The sequence below is a fragment of the Carettochelys insculpta genome, chromosome 3 (genome assembly GCF_033958435.1).
Source record: "Carettochelys insculpta isolate YL-2023 chromosome 3, ASM3395843v1, whole genome shotgun sequence".
Taxonomy (NCBI): domain Eukaryota; kingdom Metazoa; phylum Chordata; order Testudines; family Carettochelyidae; genus Carettochelys; species Carettochelys insculpta.
In genome coordinates, this window is record NC_134139.1 from 83,496,789 (window position 1) to 83,509,206 (window position 12,418).

Consider the following 12,418-nt stretch of genomic DNA (forward strand, 5'->3'; position numbering starts at 1 on the left):
ATTTAACGTGGTAGTTTGGGGGCATCTATTCCTGACTGTTTCATCATTAAAATTTATACCAGATTTCAGCAATGTCTTGCTGATCTAAAGGTCTCCATTTTCAGACTTGACAGTGCTCAATTGCCAAGTCACTAGGTGCATGTCTGTTATCAGTAATGTGACTAGTGGATTTTTATCTGAAAGGGCATGTTACTTAGGCAAAAAATAATTTCTGCTCCCTCAAGTCACATGAGAAGCAAGAACTTTTTGTAAACAGACATGGGGTAACTAATTACAAATATGTATATTTAAGGAGCTAGATATATTGTGAGGTTTTACATTGTTAAAAATATTCATTTTGTGCATTTGGACCTCTGAAGGTTGCTCAAGTTCTTATTCAGGCATAAAACTTCCCTTTACTTCAGTGAGAGCCTGTCAGGGTAAGATCTGAATATGGCAAATGAATTTTTTTATTAAGTTCTTTATTATGCTTGCTTCAAAGTGACATCAACAACTGCAAATAACTCATACAACATATAGAATATATAAGACAGGCATAACTCTATCAGTGAAGTGACTTTGGATAGTAAAATCTGTGTCCCAGCTAAGTATGCACTGTCAAAAAGTTTTAATCAGAAAAAATGGCAATAAATAATTTTGATAACTGTTACAAGTGCACAATAAAACAGCATACTGTTCTGATACTCCAATATTAGATCTTAAAGGAAATCTCCTGAACATGGGAAATCTGATGGTCATGGACTTTCTGTTATAGGGGTCATTTCCTGTTGCAATGAGTTGAAGTTGAAATTTTAAATAAACTGGTGTATGACAATAGTATTGCATTTTTTTAATATACTGACTGTGGAATTATTGGCATACAGTTGACAGACTTCTTTATAGAGAGCATAACTTAAGTAAGTGGGATTTTTTGGCTCAGGAAGGAGATGAGGAAACGTCTCTGGAATTCTTACTGTGACTGTTAATTATACAGCTCAAACCAATATAATATGCATCTGAGGAAAGTAATGTGGATCTTGATTGTTTGTTTGTTTGCATGCAATTGATCGGAAAACACACGTGGCTACCAATGAGGTACGTATCTTTCAGCAAAGGGAATCTTTCATTTGACAATACAAATTATTCACCACCTCTCAAGGTAGTTAGTTCGTGTGCTGCTGGCTAGTTATGTAATAGTTAAATGCTTTCTTTTCTGTCTATATGCCTTTATTCCTACTTATTTCATATCTGTAACTCTGTCAAGGCAAAGGATGATCCTTCAGCGGTGGCTGCTGTCAGATACTTGAGCAGAAGGAGTGATGTTTATAATGCACATAACTGCTAATAGAGTATTGAAAATGGTTGGGGGAAAACAATGATCCTTTGAGGAACAGAATCGTAGTTTGACCACGTTATAATGAAGGATAAGGTAACACATTAAAATAAAAATTTTCATTTATTTCAGTTGGAACTGTTGGATGCTCAGTGCTTTTGGTTGAAATTAGGTGGCTAATTTGAATGTAGGAGCTTCATGTTAAGCACCCATTTTTTATGTACGTAAAAAAAAGTGGAGATAAAAAATCGATCTTAGGTTTCCCAATTACCACTTTTCTGCTTCAACTGGTATTGGTTGATTTTTCTTAAAGGGGTTGCCCTGCTCCCATAAGGTTAAAAATAGTTCATGCCTTTGTTCAAACACAAATATTATTTAGTAAGCCTCAGTTTCCTGATTCAATTCTGCATTACTCCATTTTGTTACTGTAGCTTTTGGTTTAACCAAAATTGCATTGGCATGAAAACTGCAGTAATGCAATGGTGAATATAGAAACCAGGCCACATACCAACCCCTGGCTCATTGGTTTTATTTCATAAGATTTTCCTCAAAGCACTTCATCTTCATATATGTAGCAATTCCTACCCTTTGTGTTTGGAGTTAAATAAGCATAAAACCACAACAGCAAACTGTTAACGAGCAGTTTCAGTTTTCGTGGGAAGGACAATCCCTCACCAAAAATGCAAACTTAACACAAAACCCAAAGCAGGCTTAGATCCATTTGAAACCTTTATGGAAATTACAGTTACACTTGGTCAGATCTTTAGGTTTCTTATATTCTGAAAGAATTTTGGGGACTTTTAAGTCTTTGTCGCAAATGTTGCTCATAGGGCTCAAAACGAGGGAAAGTCTAAATGTTGGGTAACCAGAAGTTAGAATGGCTTGGGCAGAGGTGAGATCAAGAGAATGCTGTTCTCAGTGGAAACATCCTTTTTGCAATTCCGTGAGGATTCCCATGGCGGTCTTCATTGACACTGTCTACACTAGCAACTGAACACTGTCACTCAGGTGTTAAAGATCACTCCTACTTACCCCCAAAGACAAAAGTTTTTCTGAGGAGAAGCACTGGTGTGGGTTGTCAGCAGGCACACTCTCCAGCCAAGAAAGTTGTTGCTGCTCATGGCAGAGAGGAGGTTTTTTTTGTCATAGGACAGTCAAAAAACAGCTTCTTTGCACACTTCTTAATGGCGCACTAGTAGCGACACAGCTTATTACTATAAGCTAGCTAGTGCAGGGCAGTCCAATATGTGGCCTGCAGGCCAGAATCTAGCTCATGGAGCCTTTTAATTCAGTCTGCAGAGCCAACCGTGATGCCATTTTTAAAAGGCAGCTGCGTGGCACTGAGGTGCATGTAGTTCTTTAAGGAGCCATTTGCAGCTCCTGCCTCTGGCATCTGACTCCTCCTTCAGCTCCCGTACAGCACTGCAGGGCAGAGAGACACAGCAGTGGGAGGAGTACGTTCACTGGAGCTGCATGTGGCTGTTTGAGCCATAAAATGCTCGGAGATGCAGGCGTACTATGCACCGTGCTGCGCATGTGGCCCCCCCCCCGCCCAGCGCTTGGAGGGAGAAGTGCGTGCCAGCGGTGATGGTGTCGGCAGCAGCTCTGGTGAGTCAACAGCATTGGATTATAGCGAGGGGGGGAGATTAGGTTAAAGTGGGGGACTGGGGCTGCCTGGTTCTGGAGGAGGGGAGCAGGGCTTGGATATTTTGTATGTCTGAAAACTTGTGGGTCCTGGAGGCACTTATACTTTATTTTTTAAGGTGGTACTTTTATAAGAAAGGGTTGAGAAACTAGACTAGAAATCAATTTAAGTGGTTTGACGGCTGGCAGGAGGGATCCAGCTGTTAAACCAATTAAATTGAGCCCTATTCTTTTAGCATGGCAGGGCACTGAAAGCTGCCCCTGCTGCAATGCTCATGTGGGGAGTAGAAGGGCTGAGGGGACCAGCGCAGCCAGGGTGAAGAGGAGATGACCCGGTGAAGGAGCAGCCGCGGGGCTGCAGCACGTGGAGTTCCTGGGTAAATTAATCCTGGGTTTGAGGGGGCAGTTTGGGGCTGTGAAGGATGTTAAGCATGTGGGGGGTGCTGATTTGGGCTGGGGGGAGTTAAGCCTGGGGGCTGGCAGCGGGAGACAGTTTGGGGCTGCAAGGGGTCTAAGCCTGGGGGTGTGGGTTGGAGCTATTTTGTGTTCAGCCCTTGGAATATGCCGTGTGGCCCCCGATGGAAAAAAAGCTTGGACACCCCTGGTCTAGTGTCATCGTAGCTGGAGTGAAACCCTGATTAAGAGACTTGGCTGAGGGGGAGGCCAAGGGATTTGCTACAGACAACTGCAATGTGACATCCTGCTGCTTCGCAGAGCAGTTTTTCCTTTTTTTTCTCTAATAACATTATTGTAACAAGTTAAAACATGGCTGGGTCCCACCTATACAGGCAAGAGATCAAATGAAAAAGGAAGCCAGGTGTGCAAACACTCAGAGTTCATTTGGAATGATCTCTAAGAAGCACATGCAGCATGTTGTATAGTACAATCAGTAAAGTGGCAGACTGAGTGTGACAATAGAATGGCTGACATGAGGTCATATCAGCTATTGTATATTAGGCTATTGTTTTAGGGGGCAGAGTGTCTGTTTGGTTGGAATTTTGGTGAGGTTTCACTTGGACTCAACAGGATTCGAAGAGGAGATTCTCGTTTTGAGTTTACTTCTAATATTTATACAGTATAGAATAAATACTCCAGGCTACTAGCTGTCAGCTGTAATTGCTTGAAGCAATAATGAACTTCAGAAGTCATTTGAGGGGACTGTTACCCACTACTCTTAGTTAACAGACCTATGCTGTAAGGCACTGAACACCTTTGTTAGGAACTGAGTGTGTGAGCACTTTTTCATGTTGCATGACCTGTCAGTTTTTTTCCTATTGGCATATAGTTCTAGGGAAGAAGCGCCATCGTGTGGCTAGATGACTTATTTGATGCCTTTAATAGCAAGAGTGACCAACCAATTTAGCCCCACTAATTATTCTGCCTCATTTGCCTAAACAAAGGTGCTTGAAAGGGGAACTAACAAATTGCCTAATAAATAAAGTGCTACAGGATTACTTTGTTTTTTGTGTATTAGCTGACTGTGGGATTTTTAGGTTATACCAGATTTGTCTACATACAGAGTTATTCCGGAACAACTGTCTACACTTCAGAGTCATAATGTAACTTAATCCAATTTAACTTTGAAGCCAAGGCATGATTTTTAAGTAATGAAGCTCTTATTGTTGTAATCACATATCCCTTTTTCTATTCCCTGCTTCTGCTTCACCAGAATAGGGCAGAGGGCTTTATGTCCCCTCCTGTTCCTCTGTAATGCATGTGGGAAGCTTCAGTTGCTCTCTTCTTTCATGTTTTCAGACAGGAAAGAATGTCTCACCTTTTTAGTGGCACTTGCCTGCTGCTAAGGAATGTTACACGTCTTGGGAATTCCACTGGGAGGCAGGAAATAACTCCATAGCAATTTGAGTGGGAAAAGACTTAGTGGATCCTTTAGTCAAGGTGATTGAGTAACCTGTGATGGTGCTACAATAGCTCACAGAATTTGTTTTGTCCTTGCAAGATTAAAACATTCCTTCTGCATACATCTGATTGTGGGAGCTTGCCATTTACGGTTCACGTGTAGTGATCATTTAGCCTGCACAAAAGCAAATCACAGAAATAATCACAGTGGAATAATGGGAGAGAATAGAATTCCCTTTGTGAGAGAGATGACAAGTCCTGTATATTCTCTTTGCATTCTGCTTCTTTGGCTCCCATTATAAATAAGAGTTCTTTTCCCACTCTGAAGCCTGCTGATGAAATTTGTCATCAACCCAATCACTGCCTTCCAGCTCTTGGAGAGAACACACTATTAGTAAATTACATTTGTTGATGGCATAGGGGGGAGTGATTTGTTCTCCCTACAAAGCACAATGGCGATATTTAGGGGAGACAGGGTGGGAATGTGGCAGAGAGAGACTCTGACAGAAAAGAGACCAAAGAGAGGTTCCAGCATGAGAGAGGGGCACCAGGGGAGGAAGAAAAATTAACCAACCCTTTGTAGGCAGCTGAGGTTAGATTTAGACTATAAAAACTGCTCAGCTAGGTCAGATTAGTGCTGCAGCCAGTAAGGGGGTATCCTATAGAATTCTTGACTCAGGGATGCTTAACTAAATTTAATCATGAGCCACATTACATGGTGGCTCAACTATAGCTACTATATGAACCAATTCCTTTGTGTTGCTTAATTTACACATCTCAAATGAACATCCTCCTAAATATCTATCTGGCTATAGTCAGGAAGATGCTAGTGTTTAGTGTGCTAATAGAGGAAAAAGAAAATTCATAAAAGGTGGAAGGTAAGAAGCAGAATATAAAAAAAAAAAAAGCAAAAGATCATGAAAAGGAAAACATCCAAAGGAAAAAGGAATCAAAAACAAGTGAGCAAACTACAGGTGAGGGAAAGAAAAGCAAAAACATGAGAAAACAAACCCCACATGAATGGAAGGAGAGTAGGCTTTTCTGCCTGAAAAGTGACTTTACAAATGGCACTGTGGAATGCCACCATTGTGTCTGATTTCCATATCAAAGGCACTGCGGGGGGGGGGGGGTTGGGGGGCAACCTTTTTTTTTTTTTTTTTTTTTTTTTTTTTAAAAACACTAACTTGAGCCATGCAAACTCAGTCTGGGCTCTGGGAGGCTGGCTTATTTCCTTTTTGCATACCATAACTAGTAAGGAAGAATAGTTACAGAGGTAGCCATGTTAGTCTGTATCTTCACAAAATAAAAATGCAGTCCTGTAGCTCTTTAAAGACTAATAAAATAACAGAGCTGAAGAAGTAGGTCTGCTCCACAAAAGCTCATCATGTAATAAATTATTTTGTTAGTCTTTTAAAGTGCTACAGGGCTGCTTTTTTGTTTAGTAAGGAACTAAAACCCAAGTGACTCTTCCCTCCCTGGGTAAGCTCAAATACCACCAGGTGAGTGGACTGATGAGCCATATATAGGCTCCACCTGAGCATGCTCTCAGCTCGAAAATACCTTCTGACTCCCCATTCTTAGGCTGAATTGAGGGGCATCCACGATTGTAAGGGTGGTGGGGAGAATGCTATAAATAATTGTATTGGAGTTTAACTAAAAGAGAATCTCTGAGCTGTTTGTGACAAGAAAGGAATGGGACTGTGTCCTGTCACCCTTGGTAAAATTGTTATTCATGCCAGTGTAAACCCTAGGTATGTATATGACTTTGAGTGGTTCATAGGTTTTAAGGCAAGAAGAGGCCATTCTGGCTGGGTAGTTGGACCTCCTGTATAACACAGGCTACAGAGCCTACCCAGCAATTTCTGCATCAAGCTGATAGCTTCTTTTTGAGCTATAGTATATCTTTTAGAAAAACATCCAGTCTTGATGTAAAGACTGAGAGATGGAGAATTCATAAGGTCTTCAGGTTGAAGCTGGTGTTTCCGGTAGACCAGTGTTTCTGAACTAAAAACATTCTCATACCTCTTTTGCAACTTTGGCCATATTGGTGTAGTACCCCCTCTCTCAGTGCTGTCCCAGTGCTTTATCTCCTGATTTTCAGTAATTTTCTGCCATGTACCCCTTGAAATCCTTTTGCATATCACTGGTGGTATGTGTACCACACTTTGGGAAACACTGCAGTAGACAAATGGGTTTTTATTTTTAATGGCACACCATCTCTAATAGAGCAGTGCCTACAGATAGGCAAAGGTGTCTTTCATTTATTGATCCTGAATAAAAGGTTAATGTGTATACAGCAAGTTGCACTTGTGTTCTTAGAGATTTAATTGGAACTGTAGATCAGCAAACAAAAAACACCATCTAAGGACTTGACGTTATGTTTGACAAGTTAGCAGGTGAGGAATTTTGAGTTATACTGGAAACTGACTGCAACAGTTGGCAGAGAGACAAGGTAGATGATGTAATATCTTCTATTGTTTGTTGGTGATATTTTCAGTAATGGCCTTAAGAGAAAGGTGCTTTTGGTGTCCCTGTGCCAGATTCTTCTGAGATTGTCAATAGGAACAATAAAGGCCTTTACAAGCTAAAGAAGTGAATGCATATGTCACTGTTTAGTATGCAACAACAAAACACAGAATAAAGGGCTACAGGTAATATCAGCAATGGGGAAAGTAAATTGTTCAGCCAAATCCTTTCTTTGCTCAGGGCATCAGCAAGCCTGAAGACTGCAAGACAGTAGGAGAAGTCGACTACAAATTGTTGTTATATAAAGCACAGCGGGGCATTCCAGACCAAGTGGGTTTGGTTTGTATGGCTACAGACCCCAAGTTTCCGTCAAAAACATACTTAGGAGGCGCTGAAATGGTTTAGGAAAACTTGTTCTTGGGCAAGTGATCTGAGACACTTTTTCTATGAACCAATGACGTTGTGTGGTCTGGTAATCACAAACAAACAAAAAAAACTGGGCCCTGGGATGGTTTAGCATGGGAGAGATGGGTGTATTTTCTGACAGAATTCTACCCTGAAGAGAATTTAAGGCAATTACCAATAAACCACTGTCACTATGCCACTAGTCCTTCTCCACAACAACACTTTTATATAAAAGAACCAACTGATATTAAGAGATGCAGCCATCCAACTTGCTTCTCCCAATACAGTCTTCTCTCATTTCTCTGTGCCCTTTTTTTTTCTTCGTCTGCCTTTTACACTGTAGGGGCCTCAGGGCAGAGATTCACCTCACCCTGGTATGTTGTATATGTCTGTGCGCACCGATGGCACTGAACACAATAAAAAAAGACCCTCCCAAAACCCATCCTGGTCCTTTTGTTTTTCTTTTCCAAACTGTTTTGTAGATTTTACAATCTAGTTTTTGTATTTTATGGTCCATGTGTACTACAAGTCACTAGAGGCTGGGCTGGACACAAATGTCTACCCTTTAGATGAAATGTTCCATGTCCTAATACTAATCTTCTGAACTGTCCACCCTGAAAGCACAGCCTATACTCCAACTATCTATTGTGGATGAGAGGCCCAAAGAGGTACCAGAGTCTAGAAATGGAATGGAATGAGGCAGTTTTTTTCAAGGGTCTGATATTAACCTTCCAACCCAAGTATCCACATTTGGCTTGAGCCAAAAGCCATTCAAATCAATGAGAATTTTCCACTGACTTCATGGGCTTTGATTTACAACTCATTGTTCATATTATCACAGTAGATTTCAGACACGATCAGTTTGCAGTATTACAATTACAGGTTGAATCTCTCTAATACAGAACTGTCTCATCTGGCAACCTCTGTAATCTGGCATGATTGTAGTTAACCAGATGTCCATCTATTATGGCGGTGGTCAAGTTTCATGTGATTACTAAGTTTTTTTCCTTACAGCCACCAGACCAGGCTCTGTGTTCTGTGCTGTTGTTTAGCTATAATTTACCCCCTAAATATCAAAGAGCCCAGCAAGCATTGAAAGTGTTAGTAATGCTGCTAGACAAAGGTCACATCCCATGGTCTGGCAAATTCTTTTGTTCAGCACCAGTTAGGTTCTGAGGGTACTGAACAAGAGTGGTTCACCCTGTAATGACACAATCATCAACTTAACTTTGGGGTCCCAACTCTAATTCTTGAGCTATCTGAGGGCAGGTTGTGCATCTAAAATTGTGTCTTGGAGAACCATGGTAGTTATTACCTTGCTTAAACACAGCTTGAGCTAGCACAGCTCTGCTCCCCATTGTTAACAATGCCTCAAAGGGATTTTATTTTATTGGAACAAGAAGTAAGTCCCTGCAAACTCCAGTACCGATGATGAGAGCATAGTCCTTTTTACTGTCTGTTGCAGTTTGTCTTTATTTAGCATTGAACAACAATTGGGAAGTCTCTCTTTCCCTTTGCTGGTGTAACAGGAGTCATTATAACTCATTTTGTCACTGGAGTAGCACCTTACATGTAATGAATGCAAGGAAAAAACAGCATTGTCGCAATCAAATAATGGAGGTTACAGGGAAAACTACCTTCTGAGAGAAGATTCGACGGGATTGGCTTGTTCAACCTAACCAAAAGAAAAAGCAGTCAAGTAGCACTTTAAAGACTAGCAAAATAGTTTATTATTAGGTGAGCTTTCGTGGGACAGACCCACTATGTCCCCCGAAAGCTCACCTAATAATAAACTATTTTGCTAGTCTTTAAAGTGCTACTTGACTGCTTTTTGTTTTGATAGTGCATAGACGAGTATGGCTTACTCTCTGTTACTAACCAAAAGAAGGATGAGAGGAATAAAAGTGCTCTCTATAAATACATCCGAGATCTAAATACCAGGGAGGGAAAGGACTTCAATTCAAGTTAAGCAGCAAAGTGAACACAAGAACAAGTGGTTATAAATTGGCCATCAGCAAAGTTTAGGTTTCAAATTATATGAAGGTTTCTAACTATCAGAGGAGTGAAATTCAGGAACAGCCTTTCCCAGGGAATCATGAGAGTGGGGGGAAAAAAAAACCTACTTAGTTTCAAAACAGCCTGATAAGTTTATGGAGGTGATGCAATGGGTCAGGTAGCCTTGCTGAGTCTCTGGGCATACTTAGAGGGTGTTCCAGTCTCTACAACCATGGATATGCTTGGGGGGCAGCTAATGCTGTCTCCAGGAAAACAGACAAAAGGGCATGAAAGAATAATCAACAGTTTTATGGAAACTAAGCACACATACTTTGTATGCCTGCCTTAATCCACAGAAAGTGACAGAACAGGTTTTTGTCCCTGCCTCACCTTTTGGTCCAACAGTCAGCCATGGCAAAGACAACCTGCTATTCCTCCTTTCTGTCAGGCTTGTCTCGCGACACAAAACGTGGTAGAGTCGTCATTAGAGAGGGTAACATTTTCAAAAGTACCTAGGTGGCTTAGGTTCCTAACTCAGGCAATTAATAGACTCATTTAAAGTTGTTGGATCTTAGGTTCCTAAGTGCCTAAGGCGATGTTTAATTTAAAAAAAAAAACTTACAGTGTAACTACACTGCAAAATTATTCGAGAGCAACAAGAACTCCTGTGGAACCTTATAGATGTATATCAACCTAAGTTTTTGATGCTCTACAGCCACTAAAATAACTAACTTGCTTCTGCATGTGCGTGTCCTCACTAGGGGGATTTGCAACTACTGAATTATTGTGGATCAGGGTCAGAATGGTAGCAAGAGTTAATATGAGCTGTGTGTGTGTGTGTCTACACGTGGCCCAAGCATGGCCATTTCGAAGTTTACTAATGAAGCGCTGAAATGCATCTTCAGCGCTTCATTAGCATGCGGGCGGCAGCCGCGCTTCGAAATTGACGCTCCTTGCTGCCGCGCATCGCGTCCAGATGGGGCTCCTTTTCGAAAGGACGCTGCCTACTTCGAAGTCCCCTGAGCTCATGGGAATAAGGGGACTTCGAAGTAGGCGGCGTCCTTTCGAAAAGGAGCCCCGTCTGTACGCGCCGCGCGGCGGCAAGGAGCGTCAATTTCGAAGCGCGGCTGCCGCCCGCATGCTAATGAAGCGCTGAAGATGCATTTCAGTGCTTCATTAGTAAACTTCGAAATGGCCATTTGCATGGCCATTTCGAAGTTTGGGGCACGTGTAGACAGGGCCATGGAAGTCCTTTTTCACCTAACACACAAGTCAACTGGTGGAGCTCACTTACAGGAAGGTTATGATGCCTAAAGATATAACTGGGTTCTAAACAAAATGAGATAAATGAGTGGAGGACAGGTCCATCAATAGTTCTTAGCTAAAACAAACAAAACTCGACCCAATGCTCAGTGTGTCCCTAAATTTCTGCCTGCCTGAAGCTGGGACTGGATGTTGGTGAGGAACACTTAAGTGCCTTGTTCCATTCATTTCCTCTGAAGCAGCTGGCACAAGCTCCTATTGGACAACAAAATATTGGGCAAGAGGAACCATGGTCATTTTCACCAAAGATGGTTTTGTTTCCTGTGTGCAGTCCTATATAATATGATATGCTTTCACCTTAATTTGATAGGAGTTGATCGTTGCCTTGGTAATTGCAATGACAAGGTGTACCTATGTGCCTTTACTTCCTGTTTAAATGGGAGGACATAGCCCTTTTAGGCTACATCTACATAGCACCATAAACTTGAAATAGGTTAGTTTGGCATTTGGTGCTGTCTAAACGGTGCCACGTGCTGAAATAAAGCCCTATTTTGAGACATCCCTGTATTCCTCATGCTATGAGGTGTACAGGGATGCCAGAATAGCATGCTTGTTATCTCAAAAACTGTTTGGACACAACAGGCACGTTGCTTACATGCAGGCAGCTATTTTGGGACATCTTCATATCCTGAAATAGTGCCCACCATGTAGACATAGGCTTTGTGTCTGTGAGTAGGTGTACACAGCACAGTTATTTTGAAATAACTGCTGTTATTTTGAAATAGCTATCCTAGTGTCGACACAACACAATTTCAAAATAGCAGTTGTCTTATTTCAAAAGTGGTAACCTCTATGCTATGGAGGAATAGTGCCTATTTCAAAATAAGCCATAGTATGTCCACTGGCTCTCTTTCGAAAAAGGCTCTGTGTGTAGACACATTTATTTTTAAATACCTGAAGGCTACTTTGAAATGCATTTTTCACTGTGTCTATACTAGCCCCCACCTTTCGAATGAGACACTTCAGCAGATGCTTATGAGTCACTTCTGTGAATATGCAGTGCCTCATTAGCATAATGCTGGCCACAGCCATTCAAAAGTGCCACTTTTGAATCGTGCGCAGCCTCTGTAGACGGGGGGGCCTTGCAAAAGGACCCTCCAGTCTTTGAAAGCCCTTTATTCCTAAAGTCCAACAGGAATAAGGGGCTTTTGAAGACTAGGGGAGTTCTTTCGAAGGGCCCCATCTACACAGGTGGCACATGATTCAAAAGAGGCACTTTCAAATCACTGTGGCTGGTATTATGTTAACGAAGCCCTGCATATTCATGGCAGCGCCTCCTTAGCATCTGCCAAAGTGTCTCATTAGCATCCCCCTTTCGAAAGGCGGGGGGTTAGCATTGATATAGCCTGAGTGCGTATTAGTGTTATTTCGAAATAAAGCTATTCCAGAATAGGAATAAGGCTACTGTGTAGACAC